This window comes from Hydra viridissima, unplaced genomic scaffold (assembly GCF_058129835.1).
Source record: "Hydra viridissima isolate aposymbiotic clone 2 unplaced genomic scaffold, HvirCarnegie_v1 scaffold_4, whole genome shotgun sequence".
In the NCBI taxonomy this organism is placed as follows: Eukaryota; Metazoa; Cnidaria; class Hydrozoa; order Anthoathecata; family Hydridae; genus Hydra; species Hydra viridissima.
Window position 1 is genome coordinate 19,126,610 of NW_028324303.1, and position 17,048 is coordinate 19,143,657.

The 17,048-nt window shown below is 32.8% G+C and overlaps 1 pseudogene; it reads left to right on the forward strand.

The window, feature by feature from the left end:
• The first annotated feature begins 12,366 nt into the window (after positions 1–12,366).
• On the forward strand, positions 12,367–14,916 carry LOC149890335 (uncharacterized; annotated as a pseudogene).
• The last annotated feature ends 2,132 nt before the right edge of the window (positions 14,917–17,048 follow it).

The window sequence follows — 17,048 nt, forward strand, 5'->3', positions numbered from 1 at the left end:
TACTTTAGTCTAGTCAAGTTTTTAACAACCCTACTAAATAATAAAAAATCGCTTTAAAAAAAAATTTATAATCTAGTGAAAAGGCAAATGTAACAGAACTTGTTAAAAATGATTTTAATCAGAAGGGTATCGTTTGAACCTTCTCTTATTTGGTAGCTTTTAAAAAGAGCAGTCACAATATGTTCATAAACATAATTCAAAAAATCTTCATTCAAAGTAGGATAGCAGATAGGTGTTTGTGTTAGTAGGGAAATAGTTTTAGAGCGCATAATAAAAATCTGATTGTTAATTTTTGTTCCTAAAATAATATTCTAGGTCCCATCGCTTTATTTCTAAGCTTGTAAGCATTGTATAAATCTGGTTAAAGAAAGATCTTTTTCATGTACATCATAAAACGTTTTCAGGATTTATCCCCTTCTGTAACATCATTATCACTTTTGGCAAACTCAATCGAAGGTAACTTCTTACGATTTAACCGATCGCTTCTCAAAATCCACATCGCCATAAAATGTTTTTTTCTGCAATCGAATTGGATTACAGTTTTCATATGACGATTACAGTTTATAAAAAACAAGTGCTGTAAAATTAGTCAATAATTTTAAAATATTCCGAGAGATTTTGATATACTTAAGCCAGTGTTATAAGAACAATGCTTAGTAGATCATCCTTTAAAACTTTAGGATTATTGATTCTAGCGCATTTTCATTACTTAACCGCTTGTTTAATTTTCCTTCCTATGTCTGCGACGGCTTTCCTTATTTTCTCAAAGAAACAAGTCTCCATTCTCCTAAGAACATGTGGATTTTTTTCTGCATCATAGGTTAAAGTTTGATCCATTGAATATATATTAATTATTCTCTGCTTAAACTTTTAAGAACTTACAGAAATTTTTCTACTGGTTTCGCCTTCATTTTAAATTTTAGATGAAGCTTTATATCTTTATACCTGCTTTCTTTATAAATTATTTTATTTTTTTCCTATCATTAAGAAAAAAATTAATCATTAATACTTAATATCAATCCTATTTGTTTATTACTAATTTCGAGTAAGAATAATTACCTCTATTCGTAATTTTTCAATCTTATGCACGACATTCTAAACAAAAAGTCTTGCGTTCGAGGTGGAAAACAAGGTATGCAATTCCAATAACTTTTATTCGGATACAGCAAATGTTGCTGGTCTTGCAATATGCTTCCAATTTCGGTTAGTTTTTCTTTTATTCGCTTATCTTCCTCACAGATACATAATCATACATCGTTTCGATTGACCAAATATTCTTTCGGTCTTCCGTTACTGTGTCTTTCCCTTATAAAACTATGTCCGTAATCGCTCCAATACTACATATCGTTCAAAAGTTTATTTTGAGTCAAACTTGTAATAATATTTCACACCCGTATCATATTTAGAACGAGTAATAATTTCGTGGAACAAACTTGCAAATGATGTTGGAACAAACACCGGAAAAGAAAATTCTGTTTTGGAAACTTCGCCAAAAACGTGTCCCACATTTGAAACACGAACAATTATTCGAATTTCACTCACATCTCCGTGTTTTTTAGATTTATCTCGAGGTTCAATTCGAACTGAAAACAATTAAGTAAGTTTTCTTCGTTCAGGGTTGATTATGTCTAAAACAGCGTCTTCACTCGGATTGTTATCATGCTTCACAAAAAACAGAAAAAGTAAGTTGTGATATTCGAGAGAATTTCTCAAAACGTACTAGTCTTGCGAAATTGTGCAAATTGTTCGGATTACATTGAAAGTCGTGATATTGCTGAAACGGAAACGCTTTACACATTGTATCTTGCGAATGAGTCGGAATGAAAGAGAAATTCATCACGCTTTTCACTGTCTTAGGCACGGGGCTCGGCAGCGGGTTCGGTAACGAAAAATAAAACTGATTCCGAGAAACTTGTCGGGTTCTGGCTCGCTTGCTTTACGTGTGTCTTTCGAAATAGGAATCTCATCGTACCGAAAAAAATTATTTTGTCTTAATCCTTGCATTCGAAAATTGATCGTTGCTTTGTTTGCTTTTTTATTTAATTCCAGCTCGCAGAAGTTTTTTTTCTTACGGAACGTAACTTTCATTTTTCAACGCACTCGCAGAAATCCCACAAAAAAACGCACCGTTCCATATTCGAAACGGTAAATACGAAAACGGAACAATTGGAAAGTTCATGTTTCACCAACTATTGTTGATTTCACTCCGCAAATCATTCCACTTTAGCCATTTCGTTTCGTCGTTCAAAAAGGTTCTCTTCATAAACGCGTTATCTTCGTCAGTCCTTTTCAAATATTCGTAATTTATTAACTTCACAATGCTGTGATATATATTAGGTTTATTACGGATTTCTTTTCGAAAGTCAATCACTTTTATGTTACATTCGTGAACCACAAACCGGGGCGAGAAAAAAACTCAAGAATATTGTTTTTATAATAATCACTCACCTTTTGAATACATGGATCATTTTTTCTGTCTTCTTCTTTTTCCATCTGTGACAAGTTAGTCGGATTGGACATGGACTGCAAGTGTATCATAAAATATTTTTTCAATATGTTTCGCACCATGCTTTTTCTGAAATCCACAAAAGGTAAGGAAAATTCGTTTACCACGCTAAAATGATTTTTCTTTACCGAAGAATCACCACGAATTTCCGAATAGTAAAAATGAGTTGATTCGTACAACGAATCGCCTAACACTTCTTTCAACAACATTTTTTTCAATGTTTCTTTGAACTATTTTTTTTATTATTATTCTTCTGCATAACATTCAAATTCAACCTTTAAGCACCACTCTTAATTAACTTGCTTCTATTTTTAAGAAAAATAAAATACTTTTACACTCTTCTACTTTTATTTAACCCCCGTTACAATTAAAGTATATCTTATTTAATTATTTTACCCCCGATTTTATTTGTATTTTCACATTTTGTTTTTATAAGCTCAATTCTGATTGGTCAATTTCTCTATGTTTACTTTCCCTGCAATCTGATTGGTAAGTTTAATTTTTTGCATTTTGATTGATCGGTTTTATTTACTTAGCTTACTCCCAGTTTTGTTTAATTAACTCAAAACCATTAATGATAAAATACTTGCAAAAATGAAAAACGTTCATTTGGGCAAACCTCAAAAGAAAAAGGAAGTGGAAGTTTTGCTCAAATTTTCAACATACAACATTTACATGGCGGCGAAAGAAAGATAAAAAAAAGGTAAGTTTCATTTTAGGACTGGGAACTAGTTTTCTGCTTTTACAGGGAAACTTTTTATTAATTTGACGATGTTTTTTTCACTTTTTTTCATTTAAATGATGCCGTTTCTGATGTTATTTCATTTTTTGCTTAAATTTTTCGTTTTCAAACGGACATATTGTTGTTTTTTATGCTGTATTTTTTTTTCATTTTTTAACGGTTGTTTATTCTACACTTTTACAGTTTACAGGAGGCTGTTTCTGAGGTCAGTTATCATTTCAGCTTTTATTTTGAAAAGCCGTTTTTTTCTTTCCAAAAGCGAGAAGTAACGATCTTTTGTTTTGAAAAGAAACTGTTAATTAGTTTCATTTCAAATGCAAAAACACTGCACAATCATGCCGTCGTGGACTTGTGGAAAATATGAACACTTGTCCAACACATGCAAAATCGAAGTGGTTCAAATCCAATGGAGAAAATAGAGAAAATTCATGCCGGTAGGTATAATATCTGTTATTTAAAACCAGCCTGTATACAGAGTCTGAGTTTTCCAGTTTCCTCCACTGTGTAAGCACAGCTTCTTAAGCTGCGGTGAATGATGTTATTGATCACTTGATTAGAACCATCCAAACAGAAAGGTGCAGATAACGAAAAAATCAGGCTCAGTATACACATCATCACACAGGAAAGACAGAAACGGGAACCCAGAGGCAATAAAATTAAAAATTTATATTTAAACGTAAAATTAAAAATTGAATTTTAAAAGTAAAATTAAAAACTGAAATTGAAACGTAAAATAAAAAATTGAAATTAAACGTTAAATTTAAATGTAAAATCCTAACTTAAAGTTATAAAAAGGGATAGGCAATTTGGTAATCACAAAATGATGTACAGTTTGCAAATGGAAAGGCAAAAGGGATGTGTTTTCTATATCTAACGCACATGTTCTACAAATGGTGAAAGCCACCAATTTCTTTGGAGAAGAAAAAGAAAAACAAAATACTATCCGAGACTAAAATAACTCAATATCAGGAATTGATCGAAGTGACTAGAAATTATCCTTTCACCAAGGTCTCCGAAAAAGTTTAAGGTGTTACATTAGGAAGGAGTGCATATCCTCAAAGAATTGTTTACTAATTCTTTTTATCTTTATACAAAATTTCCAAATAATAAAGAATTTCGCCATCTTGTTGACTTTCCAGAAAACTTTAAAAAAAATTTTCGCCATGAGCTAAAATTGTCTAAAACCAACTTTTTCGATGAGTTTCAGTTTAGCATGTATAACAACACTGATTTGCACAACTTTTGTGACAGTTATTTGGAACAAATTTTAGCTAGGAAATCTCAATAGGGTCATGGCAAGCCTGAGTTTAGCTTAATACTCATGTTGCAGCCTAGTGCTTTGAAGCTCTTCAATAGTTATTGTGAATAAATTCCACATGCATTTGCAAGAAAGTTCTTCATAACATCTTTTTAGCGATAACCAAGCATCCTTTTTAAGGTCTAACATGCCCTAGCGAAATGTTCATTTTTGATAAGTAACAAAAGTTATGGACCATCAAACATACTGGTCTTGATTTTTTTAATTGAAATTTGTGGAAGTCGCAAGGTTTGTACTTGAAATATTTCAATTATGACAAGACTTTAACATATTTGTTCATGAAGCCTAGATTTACTTGCGGGAGTGGGTATATTGATTTCTTTCTGCCAACAAGTGTCGGACCTTGGAGGCCAATACGCTTTAACTCATTCTCATCATGAGCTCTGCACAACTATGTCCAGAGGTATTTTTAAAACAGAAATATTTTTTGTGCCATAACGCTAAGCAGAGGACATAAAGTACCAAGTAGAACAGTTACTTGCTATGAAAACTAAAAATAAGCAGCGTAAAACAAATTAAAACTTGCATATATAATATTGACTTATAACACTTGCATACAATATGTTGACTAGGATTTCGGTATTACAATTACAAGAAATAAACACTTTGACTCAGATGGATTTTAAGAAAATTGAAGATGCCCCCCCCCCCCCTCCTCTCCCACTTTGCTCAAGTTTAAGCACACAAATGAATATAGAGATGAGGAAGCGAATGGCAGTTATTTGTGAAGACAGAAGGTACAATGTTAACGGTGACCGAGGCAATATGCACTATCTTCCTGAGCTTATTCCACACCTAATAAAATAGGGAGGATACCTACCACTCTAGAACGGAGTAATTAGAAAAAAACTTCACTGCAACTTCAGTTCATTTGAAGCTGATTTCAAGAACATTAAACATGGCCTGTTCAAGCATAAAAAATTTTCCTATTACAGGTGAAAAACTAGTTGCACGAAATCTGGTTTCATTGAAGGTAACATGAAGATCTGTTCTGCAAAAGGTTAAGTGGAACAAAAAAATGATAAAAAAAAGCCCAAATTGACCCAGATTGACACATCAAGCCTTTTTTTGTTGTTGTTTGTGATGATAATTACTTGCTCATGTCAGCTAAAAGACAACAGCTATCTTTCTTTGTAACATCAGAATCACTAACTTTTTTAGTGATAAGTAATATATTAACACACAAGTCAGTATCATATAACTTGCAAGTCGGTATCATATTTTTTGCTTGCTCTAATAACGCCTATTAATCAAACCTCATAACCCTTACCACTTCCACAAATTTCCTCAAAATTATAAATACAAAAATATCAATCACAGTATCATACAAGTAATCAAAATCAGTAGCTTTTAAATTTAGTTCTACATCAGAATAAAATTCAGCTACCGCTTTTTCCATTCTACATTTTAGAACTTTTTAATCTTTGTTTTTGTTTTATTAGATAGATGTTTACAATTGATCTTGCGGATTTCAAGAAAGATTGGAAATTTCTATTTATTGATATTTTGCGCAACATTAACATATATAGTAATATCATTTGAAAATTTTTGCCAAGCAATTTTTTTTCTTGATTGGTAATACTCTTGAAATTTTCTTTCATCTATCTCGCTTTTTGTATCTTTTGGCTAGCTTGCTTCATATAATCTGATTTTGGAGCAATTGTAAATCATGCTTAACAACTTTCTTTGCTTTTTTATTTTATTATCAGCACCAACTTACCACTCATCCCAGTCAGTACCAGTAGCGCGTTTAGCGCAATTGCTTAAAGCACTATTTGTTATTTCATACAGCACTGAAGGTGCAATGTTGCGTGTCGATCCTAAGGTTACACGGCATACCTCTTGATTTTATATACTTTTCGCATCTGATTAGAAGTTAATCAGGTAAAGTTTTTCAGTTTTTAATGGCCAGTCAGACCTGAGTTTTGAATAACCAGCTATACCTAAGCTTTTTATACCACTTCGAGATGTTTTCATTGTCGGCGTTTTTAATTGTGCAGATTTAAATTTTTATTAGCAAAAAAGATTTATATACCATTTCCGTTTAACAAATTAAATGAAAACTTTAGTGATTCACAAACTACCAAAGATTTACACTAATTGTCATTCGGATCTTTAACTAATTGCATATTTATATTCATTTTACGTATCCTTAGATACTGTTTTAGATTCTTTACTTATATATTTACAAGCTTTATGCAAACTAGGAAAAGTATACTCTTCTCCAGCTTCTACAGATGTTAATAAGTAAGATTTTGGATTTTTTCTTGCATCGCAAAGCTAACGACAAGATTTTTTATGTTCCGAAGTTGCCTGGCGCAATACGCTCAAGCCTTCTTTATCAGTAAAATTTGACAAATGTATCTTTGAATCTGAAGGAATTAAATTTTAACCTTTGTGAAAATCTATAATTTGTTTTTATTTAAACTTGATCGACCTTGCTTTAACCTTGCTTTCTCTTCATATTTTCTTCTAGTTGTGATTATATCATTCAAAGAAACAGAATTTATCTTAGAACCATCAGGTTAATTGCGCATAGCGCTATAATTTTTTTAAACTCAGCATTGGATTTAAACGCAGCTTCGAATCCATACTAGCGCAAAGTAGTTCTTGCGCTCCGCGCCCAGGCTCTTCAGATTAGGGCATGGAGCGCAAGACCAAAATTTTCTCCATCTTATTAACAGTTGACAAGTCCATCACTACTAACAGCTGAAAAAACCCGATTAATTACTAGAACATTTTGTGAGAAATAATAAATTTAAGTTAAAGATGGCTTTACTCTTTCTTCTTACTTGCTAACATCAAGAAAAAAGATTGGGAAGAGAGTTTCATAATCAGATGGTGTTTTATGGATTTGATGCAAGTTCATCGCTATTGAAAAACTTCGATCTGAATGAAAAAGCATCTCCACAAATACGATCAATACTTTGTTACACAAAATTAATTTCATAGTCAGCAACAGAATATCGAGTATTTTTTAATGTGACAGAGATGTTTGTCAAACTTATATGATCAAAGATGACAAGACTCTGCTGCTGACCATTATCTAAAACAGTTTGAACTCCAACCAAAAGTAATATTTGCTGATAATTTTAAAAAGAGTATCCAAGTAAAGTTAGTTGAAGTAGGTTCTTGAAGCAGGTTCAAAATACACGAAATTTAAAGATGTGTCGTAAAGGTACTTTAAACTAAATGTACCCTTTGTAAAAGGACGGTGAGTGATATAGACTTGTCTCACAGCAAAACCAATATTAGCTGGTGTGGTTAATGCTATTGCTGTATCTTTTTGTCGTAACTGATTTAATCCTATAGCCCTTGAAAGGTCAATAGTATATTTTAATAAACCAAGTACAGCTGTGCATCTATCAGAATAGTTTATAGATTCAATATCTTGATCTCCTAGTAGATACTTGATATCGCTAAAAAGATAGACTAAACTATTATAAGGAGTAACATCAGCATTAGCATAATCAGTACCATACATTTTACTAAAACTCACTTTGATAATTATACATATCTTGTAACTCAATATTTATACGTAAATCACCATGGCTGTTTAGTTTTGTACCATTTTCTGATTCATATGACCTATACTCATTAAGCATGGGAATTTCGAAGTTCGAAATTCGATGATTTCGTAATTTCGGATGTTTCGATCTAAATTTCGGTCCGAAATGTATTCAAAATTGGATCGAAACTAATTTCGAGTCGAAATTTTTCCACCAGTTTTAGGTCGAAATAAATTTCGTATCGAAGTTTATATTGAATTTCGAAAGACGAAATTTCGAATTTATCAGAAAAATAAATTTCGCGAATTTCGAAAGAACGAGACTGGCAGGTAAATCGAATTTCGCAATTTCGTGAAATTAGAAAAAAACAAAAATCGAAATTTGAAACATACCGAATTTTCGCCTAAATTTCGTCAAATTTGGAACTAATTCGCCTATTTCGTCTTATCTCGTCAATTTTGATTTTATTTTGATACTTTCGAAATAATTTTGTTGATTTCGTGCAATAATTAATAAAACGTCGAAATTAATTTTATTACTTTTGGTAGATTAAATTTTTCATTAAATTTCAACCAGTGGGAGTATTAATTTCGCCTCATGAGTATTAATTTCGCCTCTTTTTTTTAATTTCGATAGGTTCGTTTTAATCTTGCTGGTTTCTTATTAATTTCGATAATTTTGATTTAATTTCGCTGGTTTTGTATTAAATTCGATTTGAATATAAATATTGACAATTTTAACTTAAAACTCATTATCATTTTGTTAACCAAAACTACTACTACTAGTTTCTCTGTGCTACTAATGCTACAGTGCTACTTTTTGGATTTATTTCTACACTACTTTCTACACTACGGAAAAAACACATACTACAATTTAGTCACTGTGTATTAAGATAATATTTCATTAATGGCTACATACGCTGAATCAACTAAAAAGCATTATGCCTCGCGAATGGAAAGAGTCGTGGATATTAATATTTATATGGATCCATCAGAATCGCTAAATCGTAAATATCTCGAAAGTTGAGCGAAAGAAATAAATGACGAAATACATCGAATCGTTGGTAGAATGAAAGTTTCGAGCCTCACTTACAAAAACCGAGGTCAATGGATCATCGAATTTCACAACACTAATGACGCTGATGCTTTTATAAAATCCGATATCAAAATAAGTAAATGCAACAAGAGCATAGCAAAGAGAAAAAGAACCGATATAGGATTTTTAATAACAATAAAGTGTGACCCCTTGATTTACGATAAGGAGATACTCGAAGCACTCGACCCTTTCGTAGAAGAATTCTACAACATAACACACACTACATATGAATTCGATAAGAGCCTAAGAGACGGTAGGAGATTATTTCGAGTTAGACTTAGTGTTACATTAGAAGAATTACCACATTTCATTGAAATTGGGGGTGTACGTATCGCGTTGCACTTTGCTGGGAAATCTTTCCTCTGCGGAGTGTGCAAGAACTCACATCCCCCAAACATCATATGCATCGCGATGAAGAAAAATGAACCCCAGATGAATGAAAGCATAGATACAGAGATAGATGAACCCGACCATCCTGAGAAAAATATGAAAATCAATGAACCTACAAAAACAGAAACTCTAAACGACTCTACATTAGAATCAAAATATAGAGCAACGAGTTCACCAAAGAACACCGAAAAAACTACCACGAAAACAAAGCCTACCGCAGATGAAATAATAGATGAACTAGTTTCTAAAACGTTTACATCGATTCCCGAAGAAGAACTCAATGCAGAACTTAGAAAACTAACCAGAGAAAATTTCAATTTATATGTACAAAAAGTAAACAAGAGATGCGACAGAGATGAAAGAGAAAGAGAAATAGACTTCACGACAGTAAAATCAAGAACAGAAATTAAAAAAGAGAAACAACAGAAAGAAATACAACAAAAGGCGATAGAAAACAATGAAAAATTTTCAAATAAAAGATCTGGACCTCCACCGACACCATCAAAAAAGGACAGTAAAAGATACAATACCTCGTAATAAAAAGACATGAAAACAAAAACGCTAAATATTATTCGACAGTCACTAAATATTCTCTATTTTTATCTTTATTAACGTATATATTATAATAACAACAATTTTTTTAATCAGAGGAGGAGATACCAACAGCAAGCAAAAACTCCATAAAAGGCGCTTATTCTCAATGAATTATTCATTCAGAATGAGCGCTCTCCCAAAATGAAGCATCAAAAATTTCGACATATAAAAAATTTGGAGAACTTTGAGAGGTTCTCTCTGTGGTGATCAACCCCTCTGAAATTTTTATGACGGAGTTCTGTTGTTTACCGAATTATTATTATTTTATTTTATTATTTTCTCATTACTATTTCACTTTATTTTATTTTAATTTTTCTCTAACTCCGGTAATAGTTAGGCATATAATTGTATTTGTGTGACGAATTATTAACGGAGACGTCAGTAAGGCAAGTAGCCGGATGACGGAAAAAACTGCAATACCATTTCTACACTATTTCTTCAAATAGGACAATTTCCTTTGTTTTTTGATTTATTTTATTTTAATTTCTACTCAATTATTATAAGGCATACAGTATATAACACTAATAATATAGTAGTAAGTATATCCAACTTTATCTAGCTATCTTTTAATTGGACATTGACTTTATTAAATTATTTAGGGAGATTATATATTTAAGTTAAGATAGTTATTGTTAAAAACTTTGAGTTGTTTAATTAATTTATATAACATAATAGTAGGTATTACTATTTACTATTTTCCAAGATGCAACGCCATCTATCGAAATTGAATCGAAATATACGAAATTATGACGAAATATACAAAACGTAGACGAAATCAACGAAATTAGTTCGAATTTACTATTTATATTTATATTTTAATTTAATAAAACCTATGTACAAGTAATAAGTACTTTTATGTTATGTTATATTAATTAATTAAACAGGTCAATGTCCAATTAAAAGATAGCTAGATAAAGTTGGATATACTTTATAATGTGACACAATTGCTGACTTTAACTATGTCACATAATTTAATTTTCAACTTTATATTGGCATCTGGTAATTGGACCTAGACCTTAAAAAATTATTACTTGACTTTAAATTTTTTAAGTTAAGACAGTTATTGTTAGAACCTAGAACTTGTTTAATTAATAAATATTAAATAATAAGAGGTAATTGTATTAGATAAATTAAATAGTAAATTCGAACTAATTTCGTTGATTTCGTCTGCGTTTTGTATATTTCGTCACAATTTCGTTTATTTCGATTCAACTTCGATATATTTATTTAAATAATTTAATTAAACAAGTTCTAGTTTCCTTTGTTTTTTGATTTAATTTACTAATTTTTTTTTCCTTTCACAGATCACTTATTCAACATGCCAAGAGCTTCAACCAATCCAATTTGGAATTATTTCACTCAGTCTGAGGAAACTGCTCCAGCACCTAAAACCAACAAACATGCAAAGCCAACTAAACTTGCTTCTTGCAATACTTGTAAGAAGACCATAAAAAGGAATGATGGAGCAACTTCTGGATTAATTACACACTTGAGGTAGGCATTTATTTAATTTTTTTTAAATAAATAAATTTATTGTAATTTTAAGTAGGGGGGCATCCATAAAGTACGTACGCAGGTATGGGGGGAGGGGGGGTTACCAAAAAACGTACAAATGCGTACAAGGGGAGGGGGGGGGTTTCAAGACAGCGAGTACGTACGCGGTTTGACTATCTTTCTCGGGAGATGTTTTTAAAACTTGATCTGTACAAAAAGCAATGAACTTTTCGAATATAAAAAATCTTTTTTTTTATATACGCAACCTGGTTTTTATCTTTTCAATTAAAACGTTACAACAAGTTAATTTTTTATTATTTTAAATTAATATTTTATTATTAACTTTTTATTAACAATGTACTACTTCAAATTTTAATGCTAATAGAAACCAACACCTTTTATTGCGAAATGTGACTGCAATTAATTTGGGTCAGGTTATTTTTTTTACGTTCTTCGCTTTAACGACATTGAATATTATGATTAAATCGTTTATTTCCAAATAAACAAAAACTTTTATCTTTCCATTCAAATAACTGAATACGTTGCAACAAAAAAAACTGCTTATTTCCAAGATGTCGAACGAATTTGTTGGGAACGAGGAAAAGTATCTTCAGCTTCTTGAGTTATATAAGAAAGCATATTCAACACTTGAAAAACAAAAGCAGTATCAGCACGCACAGAAATTGTGGAAAATAGTAAAATATGATCAGTCTTTGTATGAAAAAAAAGTAAACGAATTAAAAGTGAAAGCAACAAAGTCAAAAGGATCAATCATGTCATTCTGGGGAAATACTTTATCACCGCCTAGCAAAAAGAAAAAAGATATCCATCCAGTGCCGTCTTCGTCAAATAAAATACAAAGTTTTCCGAACGCAACTACGGCAGAACCTGAAAGGATTGAACTTAGTAAGCCATTTTTTGTGATAATTTACAAACTTTTTCTCTCGTGATTTTTTATATATTGAAATCAACCGAATTGGTAATTAAACTACATTGTACGACTATATTGCAATCGCATAGTTTTATTCATTACAATTGGACAACTTGACCAATTTCTCTACATCCAATCTCTATAACTGTCAAGAATTTATAATAGTTTATTTTTGGGTATTTCCTAATTTAGATTTAACCTCAAACGAGAAGGAAAGAGCAAATCCGGCGCAAGTTAAAAGTCGGAAGAAAATCTCAGATCTTGAATCACAGCTTTCATCCTTGATAATCTTTCGCGATTCTGGTTTGTCTACCGTAACGAGGAAACAATTAGACAATGTGAAAGAAAGCATAAGAAGAGAAAAAACAAACTTGGACAGGTAAATGTTAAGCGATATATCGAATAGAGCTTAGAAGTATAGAAAGACGTCTTGGCCATAAAAACCAAACTTTTAAGCAGGCAGCAACTTTCAAAATTTTGTTTTTCAAATTGTCAATAAGAATTTCTAATTGAGGATTTACAAAGTTCGCAGAACCCAGGTAACCTTAAGTATAGAAGGTTTTATAACGGAATCAAAGATTTGTGTAATATTTTGTTTTCAGATTGATTCGTGAATCGGCACGACAAAGAAAACGGAGACAAAAACTTAAAGAGGGCATCGAAACAGTTTGTCAAAACAACCCTGAAGTATCAAGTGCTTTGAAACAGTTTATGCAAAACCATCCTGGACGACCACGGCTCGAAATTGATCAACCAGAACTTTTATCAACAATCATAAAAGTTGTGCAAAGTTCATCAGCAGCAGACGAGCGTCGAAGAACAGAATGTCTTCGCAGTGTCTCCACTTTGGATGATCTTCAGAAAGAGCTGACGAAAATAGGCTTCAACTTGAGTAGAAGTGGTTTGTACCTTCGTCTTTTACCACGACGTGAAAACACTTCTGAAGGAAAAAAGCATGTAAGCACAGTTCCTGTGAAGCTACTACGTCCAGAAAATTCACTGCGAAAAAGAAATGATGATAGAATGTTTGCCAAATCTTTTATTGATGACATGTTTGAAGTTTGCAAATTGTTTGGACCAAAAGCTGTGCTTTTCATGTCCAATGATGATAAAGCCAGGGTACCGTTGGGTCTTACTGCTGCAAGCCTTCAAGCGCCATTGCTGATGCTTATAGAATACAAGGTCAAACTTATGGATCATGACTTTGTCGTTGGCCCACAGCACAAGTTAATCCCATCGGTGTATGGCATATGCGAATTTAACAATAATGGAAATGTATCCTACAGTGGAGACACTTTCATACGCATAAGAAGTGGGAAACACGATACATCGAATGCTTTTAAACATGCTTTTGATGTTAGGGAGCTTTTTGAAACCAAGTTGGTTAGACGTAAACCAATTATGTTAATGGAGACTGATGTAGCTCAAGATGAGGCACCACGCTTCCCTAAAACGTTAGCAACTGCTGTTGATCTCTTCCGCTTGCTGGATTTAGATGTCTTGCTTCATGGTGTGAATGCAGCTGGGCTTTCAGCCTTCAACCCCATTGAAAGAAGAATGGCACTTCTTTCTCGTGATTTGGCTGGAATAGTTCTTCCCCATGATTATTTTGGCAATCACCTTGATTCTTCTGGGAAGACAATCAACCAAGAACTGGAGGTAGAAAATTTTCAAAAAGCGGCTGACGTTTTATCCCAAGTTTGGGAGAAAACCGTCATCGACGGTTACCATGTTAATTGACGGGCAGTACCAGTTGGAAAAGCATATAAACCGCCGAATCCTGATCCTGTTTGGGTAGAGAAACATTGCCAGCAATCGCGATATTGTCTACAAATTGTGAAATGCCAGGACAAGTTATGTTGTTCATCGTTTGAAACAAATTGGCTGAATACCATCCCCCAACGTTTCATTCCATTTCCGGCCATCTACGAGTACCGCGAGAATGGTTACAAAGCGATGGAACCATCTCGATTTTTTAAAAACGTATCAAACCATTCAAACTTTGCACCTCTGACGCATAGGCTTTTGCTACAAGACATACCTACAGAAGGCTTAAAGTACAAAATTATACCATTTGATCTGTATTGTCCATCATTGGAAAAAAAGATTTTAAACGGAATTTGCGACAAATGCAATAAATACTGGCCGAGCGAGGCAGCAATGAAACGGCACAAGAAAGCACACAAAAAACAAAAGATAAAGATTGATATGGAGAGTGATTTAAGTGTAAGTGAAGAAGTCAGTAAGAAGATTACTAATGAAAGATTAGAAGCAGAGTTCATGCCTGTTTTCCATAACATTTTCAATTTATTTAAGTCACCATTTGTGGAAATATAAATAGCTAAATTTAAAATACTCGCAACACGAATCCTTTCTAAATCATTTTTTTTTCCTTTCGTTAATAACTGCCCATTTTTTAGTTAAGTACAGAAAAATCTCTAACTAAAAATGTTGATCTTTTTTGTATTTAATGTTTTGAAAACTTTTTTTTTTTTGGGTGGGTGGGGAGGTCATACTTTTTTAATAAATAACGCGTACGTACGCAGAGGGGGAGGGGGTGGTTAAAAGCGTACAAGTGCGTACAAAGGGGGAGGGGGGGTCCAAAAGCATTAGGTTTACTGCGTACGTAATTTATGGACGTCCCCTAGGCATTTATGACATTTTTTTTAATAATTGTTATATAATTTTAAGTAGGCATTTATGTAATTAATTTTTTAGTAACTTTAGTAACTTTAATGTAATTTAAAACTAATTTTTAAACTAATTAGGTTATTTTTAAATTTTATTAAATTTCGATCTAATTTCGTTTATTTCGTCTGAGTTTCGTGTATTTCGATATAATTTCGTTTATTTCGTTTCAATTTCATTAATATTTTTTTTTTTTTTTACAGAACTTGTCATGAACACACCCAGTATTTGGCTTACTGCAAAGAATATGATTTGATTAAGAAAGAAGATGAAAGAAAGAGAGTAAGGCAGGAGGAGGAAGCTGCTGAAAAGAATACTCAGTCTCAAAAAGGTGTAGTTAAAAGAAGTCAGTCTCAAGGCACTTTGGAGGACTACACAAGGAGCATCAAGTATTCCATGCAGAGCAAGCAGCAGTTAATGTTTGACTCCCAACTTGTGATTTTGCTAGCATCTTTAAATTTGTCATTTAATGTGGTTGAGAAGCCTGCTTTTAAGAACTTTTGTCAACAATTTTTGCCCAAATATCACATCAAAACAAGAAAAACATTTGCAGAATCAAAGCTTAATAATGTTTATGAGAACTTACTGAAAAATGTCAATGAAGAGCTTAAATATGACCTAAAAAATATTCAGATGGTTTGTTTCACTACTGATGGCTGGACCGCCCAAAATGGAGACCCATTTGTCTCCCTTAGTGTACACTATACAACAGAGGAGTTTGAATTGAAAAAAATTGCTTTGGCTATTGAAAATTTCACAGAAAAGAAAGCTGCAGCAAACATTTCAGATGCATTTGACAGCATGATTGAACAATTCCCAGCATTGAATGGACAAAACCTGATCAGACAAGTGGTGACAGATGCAGCCAACACCATGAAATCTGCCATGACACAAGAAAGTGACAAAGTGCATGAACATTTTATTTGCCTTGCCCACATCCTCAACACATGTCTCAAACATGCTTGCAAAGCATCTCCAGCAATTGATGCTGCCATTCAAAAATGTAAGGAACTAGCAAGGAAAACACATCAGAGCTTTAAGGATCACAAAGAAATTGTCAAGTACTGTATTGAAAAAAATGTTAAAGCAAGAAAGATCATCCAATCATGTGAAACCAGGTGGAACTCAAATTGCATGATGTTGGACTCAATTATACAGATGAAAGATGGGCTGCTACATGCAAAGAGGTCATTGGGTACCTTTGCAGAAGGTCATTTCACCACCTTCATACCCACAGAAGATGAATTTGATGTGCTACATAAATTGACTAAGTTCCTCATGAAGGTAAAAACTAGTTCAGAAATGTTATCAGCTGATGAGAAACCAACTTTGCATCAAGTGATTTTTTTGTTAACAGCACTCAAAGAAAACATTGATGCTGTGCTAGAAGAAATTGTTGGCATACAAAGGTATGTCCCCCTGGCTGTGTTTCTTGAAAGTTTTAAAGGACCCCTACTTCAAAGAGTGAGCAATTATGGAGCTGACAACCTAGCCTATGCCATTTGTTCACTGCTTCACCCACTGTTCAGAGGACACGATCTTGAAGTGGAAAGAAAAGTCTGGAATAAAACAACAAATAACTTTGAAGGTACTGGTCAAAATTACAAAGATTACTGGCAGTCTTATTTCGTAAAAGGTCATCCCTCTACTCGTGAATGGAAGTAACAGAGAGATAAATCTCTTGAAGAAATGAGTGCAAGTGCTACAGACTTGGAGCTGGATGATTCACAAGACGATAATTTCCTTGGTAGCGCTCTAAAGAACTTCCAAAAAAGTCAAAA